Below are 25,583 nucleotides of genomic sequence, written 5' to 3' on the forward strand. Positions count from 1 at the left end.
TCACGGGACTGTTTCTATTTTCCTTCCTTTCTCCTTCACATATAGGGTTTCTAGGGTTTCGCCTAGTCCATAATGTTAAGGCTTCTATTAGCTTAATGTAATCCCATTCATCCCAGTTGGGATCGGTACGAACCAAGTCGCTTCTTATACCAGACAATTTGTCCAATGTCATTGCAACACTTCCATTGATCTGCTCCAGTTTTCCCATAGTTTCTAAAGACTGCAATAGGTGAGTCTTTCGCAGAATTTATGCACCTTCTGTACATTGGCATCTGGTATGTTGGGTAAGTCAAGAATTTCTTTGGTGTAGGCTTTAATCACTTCTGACTCCTTTCCATACTTTGACTGAAGTATACTTTTGCTCGGTTATACCCTTCACTAGTGAAAGGTAGTGCTTCTATGGAATACTTGACATGTTTTTCAAGCAACTCTCTCAAGTATGAAAATTTTGTTACATTGGAAATATTTGATTTGTCAATAGTCTCGCTGAACTGGTTCCAGAATCTTGGCCAATCTTTGTAGCTTCCGTTAAATTTTGAAATCACTAGCTTTGGTAGTTTAGCTTCCAGATTGCCACTAATTGTAGAATTCATTTCTCCTGTCTCTTCTGGTTTGTCCCTCTTGGACTCTTCCAATTGAGTCTTGTAGTGCAGCTTGGTTTCATACAACTCTTTCTCGAAATTCAACTGATCCTTTCTTAAATGTGCTTTCTTACTTTCATTCACTTCCATAAGCCACTTGCGTAATTGTTCTATTGCATTGTCAGCTTGACCGATGGTATTTTCTATCGATTCCTCCCACTCGGAAATGCTTTCGACTTTTCGCCGCTAGCTATTTTCAACCCTTCGACTGTACGTTTGGCGGTATCTGCTTCTTTTACTAATTCATTTAACGCATCACGATGTCTTTCGATTCTCCCGTGATTATCTGACGCAAGAATTCTCTCAGTTTTCCCGCAAGTGATCGTAATATGCTTGAGTTTTGCTTCAAGTGCTAGCTCCGCAGCTTCCTGCTTCGACATGTTTCAATACGAATTCTTGTTCTTGATCGAACTATTTTCACTTATCCCGTCGGAGGTGCCACGTTTCGTGAATCTTGCCCGTCGCCCAGGCAATATTCCCTTTGAATATGTCGAATAGATGCAACAACTCAAGCTTTTGAATAACGAAATTTTATTCCCTGGCAATGTTTATCAAAACGTATATCGCTCACTCACTCAGACTCTCTCTTCAACTCATTTACAACAAAACATCAATCAAAATTCTTTTAAGCCTATTGGTTAACGAAATTAAACAACTAAGGAGAATTTGTCTCTCTGTCAGTAGGACATTCAATTACATAACTTATTCCCAACAATATAAGGACGTCCTTTGGATTACACTAAAGTAAGTGGTAGCTGGCTTGAGACGGAGCATCTCCTCGTCGAAAGCAACATTTGTTGGTAAAGTTTGCGAGTCGCATTAGCATATAAAAAATAAAGATATGAACAAAAATGATAAAAATTCCAATTCTGAATCAAATGAGGATGAGAATAGAAATGAAGACGAACATCACGAAGGACTGGAGCATGAGCAACGTGACGAAAACAATTCCCGCGAAGAAAACGTTCTGCAGGAGAATCTTGTAGAAGATCAAGTAAGGATGAAATCAGAAGTTGACAATTATGCTGAACTTTTTAATATCTTGCTTGAGGTTTTATATTTGGACTTTAGTGTTGAAATATGTGATTTAAATCTACCATCAATTCCTGATGAACTGTAAGTTTGAGTATGTATATGTAGAAATATTTATAGAAATGCAGAAATGCACAAACTATGGAGTTAAAATTTGTTAAAATAACTATTTAGATAGAATGGACTCTATCACGTCTGTAAAACGTATAAATTTGTGTATGTGCTAATTTTATAAATAATCTTTTTTCATTTTTGTTCTCACATTCGTGGAGATTTGAGTTTTGATACATACTAGACAACGCCTGTAACACCGTCAGGTGATCTAAAGTTAAGCTGATCATTGGCTGAAATTGAAATGCTGATCATTGCTGAAATTGAAATGCTGATCATTGGCTGATTTTTATGACGTACAATCGTAGAAAGGGCTTTGTTATTTCGATAATGACTTCACGATAACGTTGCTACAATGGATTAAAACATGCAAAACAACATATGATATTATTTTTCATTTTATTCGGCGTACTTTGTGAATTTTTACTCGGTTCTTTATTACATGGCAATGTTCAGTCGTCCATAGATCCAACACCAAGGAATAAGCAATGTACGTGTCGTTTCTTGGTGAGATTTGGGTGAGAGCTTTAAGACTTTTGGTTCTTCCTTTGATTGTATCTAGCTTGCTTTTGGTAGTCGCTGAATTGGAGTCAAAACGGAGCGGATAATTGGGAAGAAGAACATTGCTGTATTATCGAAATTATTTATTGTGGCGTTTTAGGCCCCGTTTACGCACTATACCTGATTGTTATTGTAGCAGTTTGAATATTCTTTGTATTAAAAGGCAATGATATTGTTCAATGTCAGAAACACAATCAAATAGACTACTTAGGTCTAACACCAATAAGATTAAAGCATATACACATGCATTACCCTCTAAGAAGGTAACCTGTAACCTTGGATGATAATCATTGTGGAAAGCTAAAAGCGTGTAAAACTGGAGACTTCTGTGTGAACAACTCCAATACCAAGCTGTAGTGTTTAAGGAAAAATTTATGGAAAGATGCGTTGCTATCCTTCGAAAAGTGAAGTTGCGCACGATTTAACCCTGAGTTCTTAAAACTGACAAGATTTAGGTCTAAAACAGGCTTCTCCTATGTTGGTACATAAGTGCAAAGGTGACAGTTTAGGTTTGCTTCCAAAATTTTCGATAGAATTCTTCATTTAAAACTTACATTTTACTTGGACTTTATTAAGAGTCTCGCCTTTTTGCCACCTTTCAAGATGCGCTACTAAAGCGATTGTCTAGTGTGTTTCATTCAGCCTTCAGACACGCTACTAAAGCGATTGTCTTCTGTGTTTCATTCAGCCTTCAGACGCGCTACTAAAGCGATTGTCTTCTGTGTTTCATTCAGCCTTCAAACGCGCTACTAAAGCGATTGTCTTCTGTGTTTCATTCAGCCTTCAGACGCGCTACTAAAGCGATGTCTAGTGTGTTTCATTCAGCCTTCAGACGCGCTACTAAAGCGATTGTCTTCTGTGTTTCATTCAGCCTTCAGACGCGCTACTAAAGCGATTGTCTTCTGTGTTTCATTCAGCCTTCAGACGCGCTACTAAAGCGATTGTCTTCTGTGTTTCATTCAGCCTTCAGACGCGCAACTAAAGCGATTGTCTAGTGTGTTTCATTCAGCCTTCAGACGCGCTACTAAAGCGATTGTCTTCTGTGTTTCATTCAGCCTTCAGACGCGCTACTAAAGCGATTGTCTTCTGTGTTTCATTCAGCCTTCAGACGCGCTACTAAAGCGATTGCCTTCTGTGTTTCATTCAGCCTTCAGACGCGCTACTAAAGCGATTGCCTTCTGTGTTTCATTCAGCCTTCAGACGCGCGACTAAAGCGATTGTCTTCTGTGTTTCATTCAGCCTTCTGACGCGCGACTAAAGCGATTGTCTTCTGTGTTTCATTCAGCCTTCAGCCTATTTTATTTTTTCCTATCACAAGTTTCCAATTATTGTGATGACGACGATTAGCTTTTGTTTTGTAAATTAGTTTAGCCTTCTCTCCATTTATTTCAAAAGACAGCGTTTAAAAGGGATTTCCCCCTTTGGCTGTTGAGATGATAACTGTCGAAAAATCTGGAAAGAAAAACACGTGACCTAGTCTCTAATATAGATTGAATATTTATAAATAGTCAATGGTGCGGTATATTTATAGTCTCTGTTATTGCGAATTGTGAAGTTATTGTCGATTTCAGTTAACTTTTCAAATGGCGGTTGCCAAGTTACTTTTTAATGTTGCCAACTACATTAGTATCTGTTTTGTGAAGTAGTTTAGCCTTCTCTTCATTTATTTCAAATGAAAGCGTTTAAAAGGGATTTCCCCCTTGACTGTTAAAATCTGGGAAGAAAAACACGTGACCTAAGTCTCTTATATGTATTGAATATTTATATGTAGTCAATGGCGCGGTAAATTTATAGTCTTTGTTATTGTGAATTGTAAAGTTGAGATTCAGTGTTTATTTGTTGCTTTGAATTGTATTCAGAGCTACAAAATTTCGACAATGACTTCAAGAAAGCGTTGCTACAATGGATTAAAACATGCAAAACAACATATGATATTATTTTTCATTTTATTCGGCGTACTTTGTGGATTTTTACCATTGAGTTCTATAAGACCTGGAGGGGAAACGTCAACAAAATTACTATAAATTATCAGCGCGCGGCCGCGTGGTCAAAAACATGGCGGATTTTGGTTGTCAAAGTCAGCGGAAAGACGCGGGCTCATACAATAAAATTTTTTTCGCCCACCCGGATTTGACAACCACAATTGCGATTATATAAAATTTCAATGCCAAGCACAAAAACTTTTAGAAATTTTATTTTTAAAACATGCTGCAAACTTGTTTGGTATACGGATGCTGAAGAAATGCCTGAAAAGGAAGCATTTCACGACACCGGTAAGCAACGTAAGATTGTTTACCATTTAAAGTGTTCAGTGTTATGTTTTAAGTCAATACTTGAAGTGTGATGGTATATATTTTGTGAATGTTTTCACTCCTAAGTTTTAAGTTATGTTTATCCAGTCTTATTTGTTCTTTACTTAATCGCTTGCTAGACGAGGCAAAGCAACCAGTTCTTATGGAGATATGCATATCTTAAAACTCCTTGTTTCAACTGAGTTGAAATGGAGGATTTTTTCATGATATTTTTCTGAAAATATGAAGCAAATAATAAGGACAGAGCTGTATTGAAATCAAATGCAGTGCAGGATTAATTAATGAGCTCTTTGGTACATGTCGTACAATAAAAAACACCTGTATTAAACAGCTAGCCTGGACAATTTGACAGATTATGGACAATCATGATGATGGTGTGTAAAGGTTTGCTTTATGCTAAAAGTTTTATAATTGCCATCTGGTGTTTCTGTAAATGAATTGTTTATTACACAGTGTAGTAAACAGGTTAGTACATCAAAATCAAGATAAAAACTACTTTGTTCAATGTGCCAAATTTTGCTCCTACCTTGAAATATTTGCTCAAGAAAAGCTTATCATGACATGCATGAAACATTAAATATAGTACTGCATCGTCTGACAAAATCCATACGTTTTTCGATTCCAGGTGATTAAAAATTCACATAAGATGCATTGGTTGCAATGAAGTTGAATGTGGAAGAAGCGAAAATTGATGGCAAAGAACTTTTTATGTCTTTTGAAAAAATATGATATCATTTAAAAGAATACGAGTAGCAATCTAGTAAAAGAAGCCACATCTGCCTTCAACATGAGACTTTTCCAATTATGTATAGTTACTTTGTACAAAATACTATTTTAGATAAACTTGATTTTTAAGTCATTCACTGATATTTTTACTAAAAGACAAAAAGAAAAATTCAAAGACATAATGTAAAATTCAAAAATTTGTCAAGTTGTTTGAACCTAGAAAAAATTAGTATAGGTAACTGTAATTTGTAAGGACACAAAAGAAAAGAAGTGCAAGAAGGTTAGCATTTTTGAGAATTAATAAGTTCTTGACATACATTACACAAAGCCATAATATTATAAATAATGTCTGTATAATAACAATTATACAACATGCTAAATATCTTCACCTACATTATAATTATTTAAACAGATTTGCCTTCATGCAGCAATAAGAAAAGTGTTATGTCAGAGAAACCAATGCACTCTAATTTATGAAATCGTATTTTCAATGGGAAATTAATGTAGTTCTGTTCAGTAGTAGATCCATGGTTGTCAATAACAATCCAGTTTCTAATATCTTGGCTCAAAACAGAACCAGCAACATGATTATAGAATTTCTGAATTTCGTTCTTTTGCTCTCCTAGTTCAAGATATTTTCCTCATAAGTTCTCAGTAGATTTATCAGAATATCATAATACTTTATAAGACACCCAGAATCAATCCTACCTAAAAAAACTCAAAAAAATTACATACCTATTTATAATATATTTCCAGTCGACTTAAGTCGTAGGGGTAAGCTAACTTTTCTAACTCCTTTTTGGACATTTTAACTAAGATTTACCCATCTATTCAAGAAAGACAGTTGCACCAAGCTGTTCACAAACAGTCAAAAACACAAGTATTGCGCATGGGATTATGCATTAAAGCTTAACAACACATTGACAGTGTAAAGAATGCCGTTTGATATTTACTTCTAATATAGCTAAAGCATTACTTGAAAACACATACGCTACTTTACAGTAGATTTACTTCATTTAAATGTGTGTGTCTATTTCACAAAAACCTGAAGCATTATTTTCAATATTTTATGCTTACGGTATCGTGGTTGTTTTCGCTGGTTGTCACTACTATGAGCAGTAATAGAGATCCGTTTCGGGAGGGAGCGAATGTTAAATATTTTTCTCAAAGTGGAAGTTTTGACAACCAAAATCCGGTCGGCACTAGATCATAGTCAACTAACGTACGCGCCCACATATTATTCTTATTATGTCAGCGGTAGGTAACAATTGACGAATATTCATGTATTCATTATACGAATGATTTTACCGCACTACATATGCGTTTGCATATGGCAATAAGGCAAATTGGCAATAGAGAAAGCGATAAAAGATTACAAAGATTTCAATTCAATTTTGGTGAGATGTACTTTCTTTGAAATGTCTGCCTTGCAGAAGTAATGGATTGATAGTACTTTACAATATAATAACCGTACTTTAAAAATTGCAGATTTACTGGACTTAAGGACAACAATGTAATGTTATAAAGTAGAAATGGACTCTATTTGTATTATAGATATGATATTAAATATTTTCCTGTTATTTGTAGTACTAATAAAAATTATTATAGATACAACATACATGATAAACACACCTACCTAGATTCGTATCTTCAAATTTTTTCGAAACTTCCAGCATAATAATATAAAGTTTGTGTGTTTAATGTGTTTGTCCATACTTACTTGTAATTTTCTGATTTGAGTTAATGTACAGGTGTGGCAACTTTTTTAACTTTGTTAAAGTTATTGTCAGGAAATTTTGAAAACTCATTGTCTCCAGAAGTGCCATCCACACAGTGAACCACAATCTAACTTAAGTGCTCATTAAATGAAATGGATGTTTTCAATTGAGCATATTGATTTATCACGAAAAATTGATAGGTGATCTTAGTACAGGTGCAGCCAGATAAAATGTTGAGTTGTGATATCAATCACAGTAGCTAAAATTCATATATGTTCCTGAAAATACTTTACAAGAAATGGTGACAATATATCTTAACATGTAACACTGGGTATTCTCTACATTCATCTCTGGCAAAAATTTTCACATTGAATCTCTGAGCACCAAAATAAATTCTATTATGGAAAAACAGATTGTTCAGAAAAACCTTTGAGCATATGATTCCTTCCATTGTCAAAGGATTTTTCGAACAGTTTAAAAGGCTCCCACCTGCTTTTGTTATGCTTGTGGCATAGACCCAGTGCTGTAGAACATAACTTGCCTTAGATGCAACTCTCAAATAATGAAATGTAATTGTAAAAAGTCATTGCATGATGTCATAGAGTTTGCAAACAATATTACCACTTAATATGAACAAGTTTCTTTATCAATTTTTTAAACTAAAAATCTTTGTCAGGTTGGGGTGCTCTGTGCTCTGCAATGACCATCCATAATTTCATGAAGAATGCTCGATTTCCATGCACCCACCTCCCTAACAGCATTGAATGCACCATTTCTTGATTTTATGGTCATATGAGAAGATACAATGCATTTGGCCAAATGTTTTTCGAGCAACAAAAAATTCATATTTTCCTACATTGTAAAATTGCAACTTGCCATACGTATATTCTATGAGAATCTAAACATAAAAAGCGCGGGAAATCATCATGGAATTGTTGCCAAATGCTATTTCGAAAATGGAGTTTCCAATGAAGTATGCGTGAGTGAAGCAAAAACAACAGCAGTTTAGACGAAGGTATTGTAATATGCAATTCCAAAGAAGAAATGCTGGAAGTATTCGGTGATTATAAAAAACGAACTCGCAGTGGGTGGCGCTGTCTAAACAGAAATAAGTTGATAGGTATATATTATATAATAACTTCAATGCAGAAAGCATACGCTTGTCCAGAGATATACTACTTTTTGGTTATTGTGCAGTGGTGAAGAAAGAAATTTCACAAAATTATATATATATATTAAAGCAGAACTTTTGTTTAAATTTTAAATATTAAAGCATGATAACATGTATGAACCAAATACTTAATGATGACACGTATGAACCAAATACTTAATGATGACATGTATGAACCAAGTACTTAATGATGACATGTGTGAACCAACTATTTAATGATGACATGTATGAACCAAATACTTAATGATGACATGTATGAACCAAATACTTAATGATGACATGTATGAACCAAATACTTAATGATGACATGTATGAACCAAATACTTAATGATGACATGTATGAACCAAATACTTAATGATAACATGTATGAACCAAATACTTAATGATGACATGTATGAACCAAATACTTAATGATGACATGTATGAACCAAGTACTTAATGATGACATGTGTGAACCAACTATTTAATGATGACATGTATGAACCAAGTACTTAAAGATGACATGTATGAACCAACTATTTAATGATGACATGTATGAACCGAATACTTAATGATGACATGTATGAACCAAAGACTTAATGATCTGACTTATCATCATTAAATTCATCATTAAAAAGGCAACTCCAGAATGTTTACAAAAACCTTCAAAAACAGGATGGTTCTTTAAACGTCAAAGTGATTCTCCAACAACATCAAAAAGGATCATCAGATTGTGGTCTTTTTGCTGTGGCAAATGCTGTTGCTTTGGCTAATGGTGTGAACCCTTGCTCTGTTACCTGGCTCCAGGAGAAGATGCGATTGCATCTGGTCAAATGCTTTGAAGAACAAAAAATCGAGATGTTTCCCCACATTGAGAATGCAATGCAAACCTGCCATTCAAAAAATTATATTCTGTGAGAAAATAGTAATTGTAAGCATCTAACATAAAAATAATCATGTATCGCTTCACTTTTGCTTGCAAACATGTACACTGTAATTGCTCAAATTGGAACCCCTTGACAAATCATGTATGTATATATCTGTAAATAATATTAAACAAAATTAACATTTTCTATTTGTGAATCATGGACATGGTATTTATTTTTACAACTAACTGGGAACATATAATTAATACTGTCTAGAAAATGTAGAAATAATAAATTTACCTTATAAATTTTACACAGTTGTGTAGTGAGCCCGGAAGATAATTTGGTCGTGTTATGTAAATTTGATATTATTATCAATAAACATTTCTTTAGAAATCTGTTGTTTTTACAGTTAGTGAACAAAGAAATAATTGTATAGCAGAGCTAAATAAAACGGGCTGGATACGCCACTGTTACGTTCATTGTATATTGTTCATTGCTTCTTCGAGTATCGTTATGATGATTTAAAATCGTTGAGCATATGACAATATATGTAAAATACAAAGAATACAAAACAATAGATGTGTTAAAAAGTAAAACTGTCCAAACCTGAAATCGAAAAAAGAATTCTTCGTGTCATTTAGCCGCATATCGGTTAAATACTCATATGAAACTTGTTATTCTCAATGGTTATTCTATATTTTAGTGGTTTGTCACAGCTTATAGGTAATTCCAATGGTAATAACAATTACATGAATATTCGTCAATTGTTACTTACCGCTGACATAATAAGAATAATATGTGGGCGCGTACGTTAGTTGACCATGATCTAGTGCCGACCATTGAGTTCTATAATAACTGGAGCGGCTATCTCAAGCGCGGCCTTAGATATCTGATGTTGTAAAAAACATGGCGGATTTCGTCCGTTGCCGCTGAGATTTACCGAAATTGACCGCTTTTCCGAAAATTTCACAATTTCCACTCCTCCTGAGGAAAGAGTGAGGAAAATGTATGTGTGTATTTGGGATTCGGCAAGCAATTTTTTGATGAAAATCAAGGTAAAAACCTTAAATTCATAACAGCGAGTCAACTGTGGTTGTCAGTTATCTGCTGCTACGAGGATGCATTTATAACTATCGACGAAAGACCTATATATCGGCTACACATGTATGAATGCAGATGTGCGTCGTTTTCTTACCAGCGTCAAACTTGTTTGATCGATTAAACTCTTTAGTCTATACAAAAAAGTATATCATAGTTCATCTCCACGGTTCACGAGAGAGAAGTCAGCTTATTTGTTATCATTGCTATTTTGCTTCTTTTCATGCAATGGGCAATGGCTTTTTTCGCCACAATTGTAGGATTTTTACTTGTTTCTTTAAAAAAGTACATATTAAATCTCTGGATATTTACGGATTTTCTGTAATTGAGTTTCATATGAAATTTCAAAAAGACTCAAGTCTGCATAGGTTTGGTAAATAAAACAAACAATATTGTGTAGAAATTACTTTAAGTAACCTTTTTGTGATGTTCTGAAGTGCAACTGCATCAAATACTTGTGAAGTTGTAGCACATTTTGATTTTGTTGTATTGATATATGAATTGGGCAAAATGCAAATAATCATCAAAACACTTATGCTTCCAATGGTGTTTATAATTCATTTGTAGTTTTAATACTTCTACCTTTCTTTTCACTTTGTTTTGTTTTTCCTATATTTGCAATATAAGTGCACTATAATTTGAATGATTAACACAGTTTTCACCTCAATAATAAATTTCATAAGCAGTTGGTAGTGCATTTTGTTCTCTGAGTATCCACATCTGGTGTTTTGTTCATACAAGAATGATGAAGTGCAAGTAGATATGTCATAGCAAGGCAATATAACCAAATGAATTACATTCCTATAGTGTACTTTTATGCTAGAAGCTTAAAAGCTTTTAGAAATTAGAAAGTTATTGGATTATATTACCTCTATATCATCAATCTCATGATAAGAAATAAGAAGCAAAAATTTGTAGAAAAGCTTTGAAAAGTGAAAACTTTTCTTTAAAAAGCAGCAATAATGCATATGATAAATCTCCATTCTGTACTCTAATAGGTAAATAAGCTCAATTTTTCTTGAAGAAATATAAGAAATATATAAGAAATATACAGTACAGTAACTTTAAAGGTTTCATCACTGAATCTTTAATGCTTCAGTATAGTGCATTAGATATTAGTAACATTCAAACAACACTCAACTAAAATATTTTGATAAAGATATGACATGATTTAAACATTAAGTTACATAAAACCAATGGCTTATACAGTTTGAAGCTTCACATCTGCATCGAGTCATCATCAATCTCAGTACAAATGTTTACATAGACACAAACTTTATGGCCTTCCATTTTACATGTTTGTGAATTGACATTTCATTAAGCATCAAAACACACACAACCTTCTTGCCATCTTTCTTTGGATCATGAACTTTAACTTCAAAGCATTCAAGGCATCCTTAGTGAATCCATTGTCTCCATCCATAGAATTTGACCACAATCAATAACATCTTCCAGTCATCTTTACTCCTTGATCTTCCCTGCATGTTGTCAGCAAATAGAACATAACAAGCTCTGCTCCAAATCATGGGTACCGTTGGGGCTGATCATTTCTTTTTGATACCAGATCACATTTTTGATACAGAGCAAAATGTGTGCAGTGTCTTTTTTGCTTTAGGGAAACTATTTTGCAAATAGATGGGTAAATTTACGATTTCATGCATTAACAAATGACAGAAAAGTATACAGAATTTTATAAGAATTGTACAAGTATACAGAGTTTTATAAACAGGAAAACATCAGTATATTTGGCGTTCAAGTCAGTCTTAAAAAATACGATCTTTAATATGTATTTTATGGCTTTTCAAGTGCATGTATAATTGCTTTTCAATCGTTGACGGACTAACAAAACAAACAACTGTCTCACCTGTGAGAAGCGATATGTTCCTTTTTGTGGAAACTACGACATCCAACAATTGAACGATTGAAGTGTTGGCATTATAAAAGAAATGCCAAAAAAAATATCGTCACAGAATATGGAACTAACGATATCCATATACTGTGATATCGTGTTTGTTTTTGAAAAATTCTTTATAATTTACTATAGACACCAGGGGGAGGTCGAGAATATTATTTTTCTGCAAAGCGATCATTTCAGCGGAAATACGTCCGTTGGCCGCCATGTTTTTTACAACAGTTCCCAGTCCACTTAGCCGCTCCAGTTATTATAGAACTCAATGGTGCCGACCCCAAAATCCGCCATTACCGCCATGTTTTTGACCACGGGGTCCAGGCCCCTTTGCCCCTCCAGGTCTTTTAGAGCTCAATGATTTTTACTCGGTTCTTTATTACATGGCAATGTTCAGTCGTCCATAGATCCAACACCGAAGGAATATGCAATGTACGTGTCGTTTCTTGGTGAGATTTGGGTGAGAGCATTAAGACTTTTGGTTCTTCCTTTGATTGTATCAAGCTTGCTTTTGGCAGTCGCTGAATTGGAGTCAAAACAGAGCGGAAAATTGTGAAGAAGAACATTGCTGTATTATCTTATGACTACAATGTTTGGGGAGTAATTTGTTTATTTGCATTTAACCTGGAAATGCTAACGTGAAAGAACCAGAACCGAACGAAGAAAAAGTTGAAGCAATACATTCTGTGCTTGATCTTACAAGGTTTGTGCAAAATATTGATAAATTTACTGAGTTTGCGCCCTGCTTTTTCGTTCACTGCAAAAATTTTCTTATACGTATAACTTTTATTTCTATTATTTAACGACAATGCTTTTTACTTTTTCAATATGAACATAATAGCCCAACATAAGACATTTAAAAAAGCCATCGCAATAATAAAATAAAGAAAGATTAAAGGTTTTTTAATAATTACGTTTCTTCTTTAACTTAAGACATCTTCAGATTATTTGAGATAATTTATATACATGAGGTTAAATACAAGCATATAGTACAGGGTGTTAAATTACATGTGAGGGGAGTAGGAAGTTTAGATGAAGGAATGAAGTGAGAAGGGCGGTACATTAAAGAAGGTGAAGGGGGATTGAGTTGCCTTGGGTCATAAGGTCATAATTGTCAGCTTTTTACTTTACTAAAGGAAGCCTTTTTTTATTAGAACGTAAATGCTTCTTTCGCAAAACTGTGCAAGTGTGGAGATTTCCAAGTGCGTAGATAACCCATTCACCTTCACTATTGTGAAACGATAATAAATACATTTATGATACTAATTGTAAATACATTTTATTATGTCTTACGAACCATACCAAAGAGAGCAAAGGTAATGCTACAAGATTATAATAAGAACATCAAGATTTTAAATGGATAAGTTAATCTGAAACACAGCCTTTATCAGTGTGCGAATTAGTTCAGAAAAAACGATGTGCAATTTTTTTGACAAAAGTGTTTCTTTAGAGGCATAATCAAATCGATATTACGTTAATTATTATATAGCGCTAATTGCTAAATTAATATTTTTAAACGTGAACAAATTCATATGATTTACGACAGTGTTTTTTGTTAAAACCACTGATTTTTGCATATCGTTTGAAAAAGTGATGTGCAATTGTTCTCATTTTAGCTAAAACGATGTGCAAATTGCACATTGCACATCGTTAATTCGCACACTGGCCTTTACAACAATCACCTTGAAATATGAAAATTGCAATAAACCTTCCACTCTCTACTCATCACACACTCAATTTCTCATCTCTTTGAGACAGTGAGTGGAAGGTTTATTGAAATTTTGAACTTCAAAGTCGAAAAGATCTTTACTCCTTTTGAATTTTAAAACTGCTTTATATTTATGACAAAAGTTTGCTGAGATTTTGTTTACAATTGTAACATGTGACAGCCTGGGTTATGTGTTTATTAGCATAATTATCAGTCAGCCAAGCTTTTTTGAAACCATTATGAATCAACATTAACATCATCTGACGTTGTACATGAACTGTTCTTAACCAATACAGCTATACCTCATATTCATCATGTCATTTTAACTTTTAAATATGTTTATGTCAAGATTTAAATTGTAGAATGATTATTATATATACTACTGAACATTGTGTACAACAAGACAACTGTCAATAAATGAGTTGTCAAGAAAAAGGAACCTTAAGAACCAAGAAAAGCATGAAGCTTTGTTTTACACCACTGTATATGACAGATCATTCTCATTGAAATGCATCAAATTGCAATATTGCTACATAAACACAATGAGGATGAACATTTTGATGTTCACGAAAACAAGATTTAATTATTTATAGATGTTCCAAATGTGCACAGCAATGTAATTATATCTTACAATAGCTGTGCCAGGCCTAAATACCATACAATGATAAATAATCTTTTGAAAATTTAACTGTTTGATTGCAAACTGTTTTCTTCTTTAAGATAAATCCCATTTCACCACCTACCTATGTTGTCATGACAACAACAATGAATTGAGAAGAAGGTTTAAAAGCTTTGGAAACATCTATCTAAGCCATTGAAGAAGTCATTATGAATAAGAAAGGAACATTTGTTTTACAACAAGCTGTAAGTGTTTGGTTTATATTTATATAAAAAGTATATTGTATCACTAAAATGACATCCCCCTGGTGCCTCTACTGTCCTCATATCATCCTGTTACCATTTCCTAAGTACCCCATGCTGTATTAAGACGGACATATTCAATCATTAGTCATTTATTTGAAAATTACAATGACACCATCCCAATGCATTGAAATCAATAATATTAGGACCCTGTGACATTGGCAATAATTTATGTTAACTGTCCACAAAAATTAGTTTTTCCTAAAGCTAATTATGCATTGTGATATCATAATGATGTCTTTTGCATATTGAAGAAAAGTTATGTGTCTCCAAAACAAAATAAAATTACAAAGCACATGTTCATACCATTTACACAATGACTGTCTCATGTTTGCTTTCTCTGACTGTGTAACTATTATCAGAAGGACATCACTTGAGTCCATTGGACATTTTGCCCACCTGTATGATGTATCAAAGATTTGAAATCATACAACTGAAGTATGTTTAATGAGCTGCTGTTTTTTGCAGCTTCAGAGAAAAGAATAAAATAAGCAGAGTTTGTCATGTTCTTATTCGAGTAGTACTTTATGTTTAACTTAGGAGCTAAACATGTTTCATACAAAATGTTTTATGGTTTTTGATTGGTTATATGAAATGCTCTTGAATATGTATTAGATATAATTGAACAACTGTTTTTCTATTGTGTCTGTTGACATAAAATTATCAGTTTTAACAGAAATAGGCCTTCATAGAGATCAGAAATGTAAAAATCTTAAAATGATTTAAACTTATTCAGGAAAGAGGTCATTACTATATTTTATTATCCTAACTAACATTTTTATTTGACTTGATGGGGTACTCTAGGAAGCACGGCAAATCTTTGCCTCGTGATCAATGGTAATTATCGGAATTAGCGGGAAAAACTACGTCAGAGGTCTGGTACCGACACAGAGACGCGATTCTTGTCATTTCTTTATGGATAGTACGCCGTCGATTGAAGCTCCTCAGTTCGTAGATATATAAAAATTGCCAAATACCAGCTGTTATCCTTCTGTAAAAGTAAGTAAACAGTTTGAATTAACGTTAGAATGGAGTTTTGTAAATTTTGATGAATTCAGACAACAATATTCGTCGTCGTTTCCATAATGAAAGCGAAACCAATGAAAAATGTATTTGTAATTGCAACTATGTTCAACGCATTTGGGTATAATTGTGACAGTTTTTATCATACAAAGAAAATTGTACTGGGCTATCGTCAATAGCTTCAAATATCAATTTTTTTGAACGGTTTTATGCGCCGTATCCAAGTATCAAAACGTTGACGACCTAACATCTATGTACTTATTATGAACGTGAAAATATTTAAACCAGTTATAACCAAGAGGCGTCAATTTCCTGAACACTTAACACTTTAAACATCAAAACTTGTTTTACAATATTTAAGTTACGCTTAAGTGACTATCGTGTGATAAATTTTGAAGTATGTATTGGCTACTTTGCCTTGATTGTAACAAATCTATTGCGCACAAAGGCATATTGAGTTCCTTTGAGTGCAAATAATTTAGTGTAAAATTATCGTTTTAAAACTTTCAAAGTCATTATTATGGATGAAAAATTACTTTGTAGCTTGTTTTTTAATACAGTCTGAATTTTTTGAAAATAATTAGTTCATTCTTTGGTATTTGATTCTAAATGATGTAGCCACATAGCACAAGTGTTCATCACTTCCTCATAACTGTGGTGCATTGGAGCATGTTACATTTGATTTAACTTTTCCGTTTGATATTTCGAAGTTTTTGAAATAGTTGAAATGTTTATCGTAAGTTCACGATCAAATTTACTCATTCGTTGGATGAAAAACTATCTCAACAAAAATTTCAAATACATGAGGCAAAGTTACGCAAAATAACGTTTCCCACAACGGAGGTTTCATGTTTGTACTAAAATATGCACAACACTAAAGATATATACTTTTCCGCAAGATTTAATGTCGTGAAACCTTCGTATAGCGATTCCTTCATAAGCTTTGAAGGAATTTTAATGCAAATAAATAAACGTTTACAAATGTAGCCATTGTGAATGTATCGACGTTCTCGCTTTAGTTATTTGAAATGTTTCTAATTGTTATTTTTTCTATGTTATTTTGTAAGAGTTTCTATCATGTTCTGTAGAATGCCTCCTTGTTTATCAAAATCAATAATGAGAGACGTCTACTGCACTATGCTCGAAAAAAGACCTGAGCGAAGTCCTTTCGTTAGAACTGATATGTACGATATTGTGAGCTTGCTTCACATGTCGAATGAGTTGGTTGAAAAGAGATCATGAAGGAATATGCAATGTACGTGTCCTTTCTTGGTGAGATTTGGGTGAGGGCTTTAAGACTTTTGGTTCTTCCTTTGATTGTATCCTGCCTGCTTTTGGCAGTCGCTGAATTGGAGTCAAAACGGAGCGGAAAATTGGGAAGAAGAACATTGCTGTATTATCTTATGACTACAATGTTTGGGGAGTAATTTGTTTATTTGCATTTAACCTGGAAATGTTAACGTGAAAGAACCAGAACCGAACGAAGAAAAAGTTGAACCAATACATTCTGTGCTTGATCTTACAAGGTTTGTGCAAAATATTCATAAATTTACTGAGTTTGCGCCCTGCTTTTGCTTTTACTGCAAAAATTTTCTTATACGTAAAAGTTATATTTCTATCAGTTAACGACAAGGCTTTTTATTTTTTTTGAAGGCAACTTTATTTACTATAACGTAAATGCTACGTTCGCAAAACTGTGCAAGTGTACGAGATTTTCGAGCGCGTTCTGTAATCGCCTTATCGCAATATTCACTTGATTCTTAATCTTCTATTTGTGACAAACTTCCTTAAGTACAAGAGGTGGCTATGACTTTTTATACATTATTATATTCATATTTGACACTTTTTTTATTATGCCATACGAAGCACAACTACCAAAGTGATCAACGCAACAAAATCGTAATGCTATGTTATAGAATACCCGTCCTCTCACTATCTACTTATATAATATGCCTCGTTCTTTATACTTTGTTCTTTATTTTGACCATTAAATGACACTAAATGATACTTGATAAATAATAATTGAGAACTAAACAATATTTTAGTTTAACTTAAGCCGTAAGGGTGACTTTAAAAAGGGACGGGTCTTCAATAATCGTTCCGAGATATTAAATGGATAAGTTAATCTGAAACACAGCCTTTACAACAATGATCTTGAAATATAAAAATTGCAATAAACCTTCCAATCTCTACTTATCACACACTCAATTTCTCATCTCTTTGAGACAGTGAGTGGAAGGTTTATTGAAATTTTTAAATTTCAAAGTCATTGTTCTAAAGGCTATTTGTCAGATTAACTTATCCATTTCAAATCGTTATATTTTATAGCTTTTAACCTTTTAATAACGAGATCATTGTTAAGTGATTATTGCTGTCATTAGATTGTTGCATTCCTAAATAGTTGATCTCTAAACAAGTTAATTATGACGGGCAATTTTTATAACATTGACCGCAAGACGTAAAATTGGCCGTTTGATTGTAAATCATGATTTTAATCTTCCGTGCCATAATATTTCGCATTTTAGGCTCTTGTCCACTGCTCACTGCGAAATTTAACTGTGAAGTGTTAAGTAAAGAAAGGGTTGCTGAATGCTTTGTAGCTGATCTTAAAAGTACGAAAAATGTCTTATTAGATATTTTTGCCTATAGAAAATTTTACCATGTTAAATTTTAGCGACGAAGTTCACTTTCCATGTCTGTGAATATCAACCATATTTATAGCACACTAACTTGTAAGAACGTATTCTTTGGAGAAAATGATTATCTCGTTATTATATTCCCTGGGAAACACATTTTATTGAGCTGGTGGCTCATGGCTTGTGTATTCTAATTTCTAAAGCAAAGCTCAATATTCATAATTTCTTGAGAAACACGACACGAAACGGGCATTACAGGCGACAATAGAAAACTGCATAGTCAATTTAGTCAAGTAGGACTTTTGCTTACCCAGGGCCGGCTACACTGAAGAATTTTTTTGTGACAGAGTTTTCTGTAATTTTCCTCTAAAACAATTATATTGTTTCTTCCCTTAATACGCTCTGTCCACAGATCTTATGAAACACTGCCCTACATTCACATGATGGGTATGTTAAGGGACTTCCCCTTGCAGATGAAGCATATCAGATGAAATGACTGTTGCATTAATGACGGTATTTTTGCACGGCAGCATCCTTTGTGTTGATGGTACTTTCCATAATTCGCTGTCACGACAAGACGCGTTTTTCAAAGGACCTATTATACCCACGCACCTATTATAATGTACTGACAAAAAAATAGTCATAAAAAGTCAAAAAAGCAAAAAGTTGTCTAAATACACCATGCTGTTCCGTTGTTGTTCATCATTGTTGAATGTCTCTTCATCGTGGCTGTTGCATTGCACTTGTGTGTCATGTAGCTGTGGCAGAATGAATGATTTAAGTTGTTAAAGTTGGTCTACTGTATTTACATTCGATTTTATACAAAGTAAGGAAAGGAGCGAAAACGGTGAAAAAATCCAGTGTTTACTTGAATCAAATACGGACAAGAAAAAAGATATAGAAGAAATCGCGAGAGCTTGAAGAAAGTACATCAAGACGAAAATACTTCCCGTTCACAAAACGTTCCAGAGAGCGTTGAAGAGGATCAAGGGATGGAATCTGGAGCAGAAAGTCAGACTGAATATTTAATATTTTTACTCGTACTTTTATATTTGGAACTTCTTATTGAATTGTATGATTTAAATCTTTCTTCAATTCCTGATGAACTATAAATATCTATAATTTGTACAAGTTCGCCGTGAACATAATGATAATTGAAATATTTACTAATTAGAACAAATGTACTTTTCGATGTCGTATATCGTTGACTTGGAGCTTTGTCTTTCACAATATTTGGTTGCGTGGAATGGCGCAGATTATCAAGTCTTGTTTCTACAACGTAATCTTAAAGTCCAATTATGTCATTTACATAGTGGAGAGAATAAAATAATGGAAAACATAGTTTAAGCTATTTCGTGAAACAACAAGAAAACAAAAAAAAACAGCAAAATCGTTGTTATACCTGCAAAATGAACATTTTATTTTCGTAAAAAGGCATCTTTATTTAATATAAAATAACATAATTTTATGTCGTTCATGTAAAGTTCGACGTTTGAACTAGGCCTTAATCTAGTGATAAAAATCCGTCGTTTTGGGTCCAAAAAAAATTATTCTAGGAGAAAAAAGATTTGTTGTCGATGTGACATAACAATGTTTTTCTTGGTCAATATCCGTATTAGAAAAATTTATTGCATTTCCTTTATATCAGCGTGACGTAGCTTGGACTCAGCAAATGTGAAAGGGGAGTAAATCAGCACTAAAAAACTTTTCAATATACTCTTTGTCTTTCAAATTTGGCGAGGTTAACTTTTGGCCAGCTTCCATGAGTGTCCTAAACAATGTTTCCCTCCTATAAAAAGACTGGGACTGAAGAGGGGAGCATTGAGCCAAACAGCGTTGTCATTGTCATTGCGTTCGACTTCTTTTTTTAAGATTTTCATTGGTTTGATAATTCCTCGAGATTTTGATTCGTTGGGGGAATTCAACCCCGTATATTGTTAGCAAGAAGTGCACATAACATGCAAACGAACTGAAGAAGAGGACCACTGACACAGAGGCAAGGGATTCTTGTTGTCTCAGATCTATCTCAATTTTCAAAGCGTGCAAACGCGACTTTCAACTTGATTTGTACATTTTTACCTTCGTGGCTAACTTGGCGTCAGTAAAAGAGGTTGGTGTGAGAGTTACAATTTACATTCACTAGTTTCAGTGTCGTTTATAGCTTTCATGGTTTGCTCCACCGTCGTTAAATCATCTCACTAATAATTTAAGTTTATTATTATTATACATGGTGTATCATACAGAATGTTTGAAATTTCTTGTTTATTTGCCGTTGAGCTTAAGTTGGGTTATAATTTCAGGATAAATTTACAATGCTCTAAAAATTTATGAATAAATTTTTCAGATTTTTAAACTATCTAACACGTAATAACTGCTTAACTGCTTCGAATAATGATACAGTTGAACTAGAAACGACAGTAAACTCTGACTTAAAAATCTTGAAAAGTGGTTGACAGAAGTGGTTAATTAGAATTTTCGCATCACGCTACAAATTTTACGCATGGTTGCATTAATTTTTTTCCTTACCGTCACAGATTGAGGAATGAACAAAAGCGCCACTCGAGGTCGGAACCTTTGATGTTCGTGTCCCTGTTTTGAGTTCTAAAATCGGGGTATTTTAAACGGCGGCCATGTTTCCAGCCAGACGAGTGCAGCCAGATCACTGTGAGGTTGTGTTACACTCGACTTTTCCATGTAATCAACCCCTTTAGCAGCTTTTCAACCTTAACTCAGACACATTACGCCTCTAAATTGACATCCAACACAGTAATTGAACATATTTATAAATTATAGCACACAATGTGGCCTTGCTAAAAGAAAGTTATTTCAAAAACGAAAAATGCTCTTTGAAAGAGGTTTTTAGAGTAAAACAAAAATAAAGACATTTAAGAAACGTGAAATATGTCTACAATATCTGCTACTGTTTATCAAAGCAATTTCCCTTTCGGCGATAATATTGCTGTGTTAAATAATTACGTAATTATCACAAGGCAACTTTTGAAAGATTTTTTTGTAGCAACCACAGTCTATCACATCCAAGCGATTGTGCATGAATGTTAAGTTTCCAAATGAGTTGGGAATATAAAGGTCTTTCTAATGACAAAATTTGAACTGTCAAACGAAAACAGGAAATCGTTTTTTGGGAATAAACGATTCCCAAATCGTTTTAAGTGGGGGTATTAAAGGAGAAAGATGGGGGCATGACAGGGGTATGGCAGGGGTATGACAGGAGAACAATGGGGGCATAAAAAGGGTATAACTGTGGGAATGTTCCAACCCAAAACACAAACAAAATAGAATGTCATTTGAGAAATTTACTTAAATAGTTTTTATAACATTGAATAATCATTGCATAAGTTTACGAGTACACATAGCTGGAATAACAGCAGGAAACATAAATTTGACTTCACGGTGATAAAATAAAACTAGAACGGAACGAAACTAGAACTAGACCTACGTATATTCATTTGAGAAAAAATTGCGAATATTTTGTTTCCTAAAGCGAAAAAAAAACAAACAAATAAACAACCCGGGGTCTGCTCTAACTTTGGAGGCTTTCCTCGCAGTCAAAACAATTTTAGTCACAAAGCCGTAAATCAATGATTTTGCTTTTATTTATAATTTTATTGAAATAAATATCCTGCAGTATATTTTTGATATCAAAAAATTAGTTTAGAATTATCTGAAAACGATCCAGCAGGAAAAATGCCGAAATGGATGAAACTTGTTTCATACTATCATTTGACGAAGCTCTTCAAAAGGTCTGCTAAATCATAAATACTTTAGGATGTGGTGGCGTTTTTGCATTGTGTCGAACAAACGAGCTTTCCGCTCCTGTGCAGAATTTAACTACGTCGCGTGCTGAGAGTGACGAAGTTCAATCCGCCCCTGTTAAGAAACACTCCAAAGAAGTGTCATATACGCAGTAACACATTAACTTGTAATAACACATTAAATGTACTCTTGTCCACCATACGGTCAACAAAATATTCGTGACGTTTAAAGTTCCAATGATAACTTAAAATCACATTGCTTTTCTAACCGAGTGAATCTCCTTGATGCAAATGAGCAACCGTTCATAAAGCCATATTATTGCTATTATTATAAAATGTACTTTTGTCACCCTGTGTGATGCAGACTTCGGCGAAATTATTTATTGTGGCGTTTTAGGCCGTCGTTTACACACTATACCGGATTGCTATCGTAGCAGGTTGAATATTCTTTGTGTTAAAAGGAAGTGAAATTGTTCAATGTCAGAAACACAATCAAATAGACTAATTCTACTAACTTAATAATCATTTAATCCAAACAGTTAAACCTTTAAACAAATGAAGATGTCGTGATGAGCGAATCCGGTTTGGTGCAAACGCAGCCTTATTTCTCAATACATGACCCGGTGTTTTTGGTATTTTACGTATGGCAATTTGTGTCCGTATTACAAAAGATGAAATAGAAATGAGAAAAGTGCACGCATTGGTTAATTGAATGAGATTGTTTATTGTGTATTATCTTTAATCTTATTGGCTAAAGCAAACACTCCATGGAAATGTTATAAAAGCGGTATCATTCTTCAATTATTCCCCACAGTTGATATACAACAGCCCGACTACACAATAAACAATATACATCCACTGGATCCACGTCTTCCTATATTTAAAGGTCTACACAGAATCATAGTGGAAAACTAAAAACGTGTAAAACTGGAGACTTGACTAGTCGACTTGATTCTTGTATATTTCTTTACGTGGTTAACTTGGCTTTAAAAGAAAAGGTAGATATGACTTATCTATTTTATTTTACACTAGGTAATAAAATATTTTGCTATACTTACGATTCGAACCATACATTTCAAGAACGCTTCGTCAAATGGTAGTATGAAACAAGTTTCATTCATTTCGACATTTTTCCTGCTGGATCGTGTTTTCCGATCATTTTGAACTAATTTTGTCTGTTTTTTTCGTTTTTGGAAACAAAATAATCACAATGTGTATTTCTATGTAATCAGTGTGACATCCACACTGAAATTGATAATGAACAGTGACCGAACACACAAAAATTTCACATACATATTTGCGCTATTGTGCAAGAAATACTTCGGATGTCTACTTTGGTTGTCTGTATCAAATTTTAAACATCGATTAACTTTTAAAGTCTTGCATGGAAAAGTTCCGTAAATAAAGACTTTTTATCTTCATTTTATACCAGTATAGACATGGGTTGCAAGCTTTGCAAGAAATTAAACAACAAGAGAAGGTTGAAACATGGGGAGCGTGACGCAAGCAATGCTGAACAAAATGTTCAAGGTTGTCTTGGTGAAGTGACGTCAGGAATAGAAAATGGTGGAAGACGTCTTCCCATACAAGTGACTCTTATCGAAGAATTCGACTTTTTACCTCATGTCTTGGATTTGATAAGAGAATATGGTTATACGATGGAAGTGCTGGATGATTTTGTGTTGAATGTTCAGTCAACACAAGAAGAAATGTAAATCGGAATGTATTAGTTGCCAACTTTCAGGTCCGTTTTTCAAACGTCGCATTTTACTTGAGCCGAATGCTTTTAAAACAAAAGATAGCAAGGAATTTATCTAAATTTTTTGTGTCTTGAATGCATTTGGCGTATGTAAAATGCCGCGTTTAAAACTGTCCTAAGTATAGAAAGAACCATTCATTATATTATCGTAAAAGTAACCATTCACTATATAATAGTGTAAAATGCAAACACTTGAAAACGCATCTTGTTTCAAAAACGGAAACTTTCAAGGACATATTTGTTTACATCTTGTGTAACTTATTGACAAGTAACTTTCGCATTTTACATGAGCCGAATGCGTTTAAAACAAAAGAGAACGAGGAATTTCGTCCCAATTTTTTTTTGTTTTGAATGCATTAGACACATGTAAAATGTGCCTTGTGAAACGGGCCTTAGTATAGAAATAAACATTCATTATATATTACCGTAAAAATAACCATTCATTATTTATCGTCGTAAAAATAACCATTCACTATATAATAGTGAAAATGCAAACACTTGAAAACGCATTCAAAAACGGAAACTTTCAAGGACATATTTGTGTACATCTTGTGTAGCTAATTGATAATTACGGTGGCTCACAAGGGCCACCACACAAAATAAAAATATTAGTACACACACAAAATAAAAATACACACACAAAATAAAAATACACACACAAAATAAAAATACACACACAAAATAAATACACACAATAAAAAAACACACGCAAAATAAAATACACACAAAATACACACGCAAAATAAAATACACACACAAAATAAAATACACAAAAATATATGATAAATTGATATTCGACAGTACGTATATAGTTATTAAACTGTGGTTTGTGGAAATCCTGCAAATGCTACATTGGCAGAAAAAGTGCTCCTAAGTATTTTGAATTTACGTACAGGATTTCCACTGAAACCACAGTTTAATAACTATATACGTATTTTCAATTTGTCTAGTAATATATGACAAACATTTTACAATTTATGATATCATACGGTATATTCACACCACTACATAACATGACAATTTACAACAATTACAAACTGATAATATGATAGTGCGACAATCCGACACTGCAAGCGCCCGCAATCATATTTTGTGTGTGTATTTTTATTTTGTGTGTGTATTTTTATTTTGTGTGTGTATAATGTATTTTGCGTGTGTATAATGTATTTTGCGTGTGTATAATGTATTTTGTGTGTGTATTTTTATTTTGTGTGTGTATTAATATTTTTATTTTGTGTGGTGGCCCTTGTGAGCCACCGTAGATAATTAATAACTTTCTTTAAACTTTTGTATGTAAAGTATATTTATTTTTTTATTTGTCATTATAAACTTTGAATGAAATGATAATTTTTGATGTAATCAGTTTTGACAGTGTTTTTAACATCAAACCGTTCCCCGTTTTCTCTCGAAGTGTACCTAGTAGACTAAAGCAGTTGATTTCAAAACAAGCCAAATAATAATGGTAAATTCTGGTTATTTAAAAACAACGAGAAGATATTGTAAACTGTTACACAAATGCAGAATGATTTGATAAATTGTTTAATGTATTTCCCTCGTGTCGAGTGAGACTTATTCAAGCTCTTGACCAATCACCGCACCGCATTGTGTTTATTTTATGTCGTCTGATGACGCCTAGAT

The 25,583-nt window shown here is 33.6% G+C and overlaps 1 protein-coding gene across 3 annotated transcripts in view; it reads left to right on the forward strand.

The window, feature by feature from the left end:
- The window catches only part of LOC124440513 (eukaryotic translation initiation factor 2 subunit 1-like), a 150,028-nt gene that overhangs the window by 108,825 nt on the left and 15,620 nt on the right, over positions 1–25,583 (forward strand). The window contains exons 1-4 of one of the 3 annotated variants that reach the window (XR_006946675.1): positions 12,490–12,828; positions 14,554–14,697; positions 15,559–15,753; positions 16,866–17,303. The gene's annotated coding sequence lies outside the window, so the exon portion shown is untranslated. Of the gene's footprint in view, positions 1–12,489; positions 12,829–14,553; positions 14,698–15,558; positions 15,754–16,865; positions 17,304–25,583 lie in introns of those variants that run through there. The other 2 variants (XR_006946683.1, XM_046990939.1) reach the window with 2 other exon arrangements.

This window comes from Xenia sp. Carnegie-2017, unplaced genomic scaffold (assembly GCF_021976095.1).
Source record: "Xenia sp. Carnegie-2017 unplaced genomic scaffold, XeniaSp_v1 HiC_scaffold_1, whole genome shotgun sequence".
NCBI classification, from domain to species: domain Eukaryota; kingdom Metazoa; phylum Cnidaria; class Anthozoa; order Malacalcyonacea; family Xeniidae; genus Xenia; species Xenia sp. Carnegie-2017.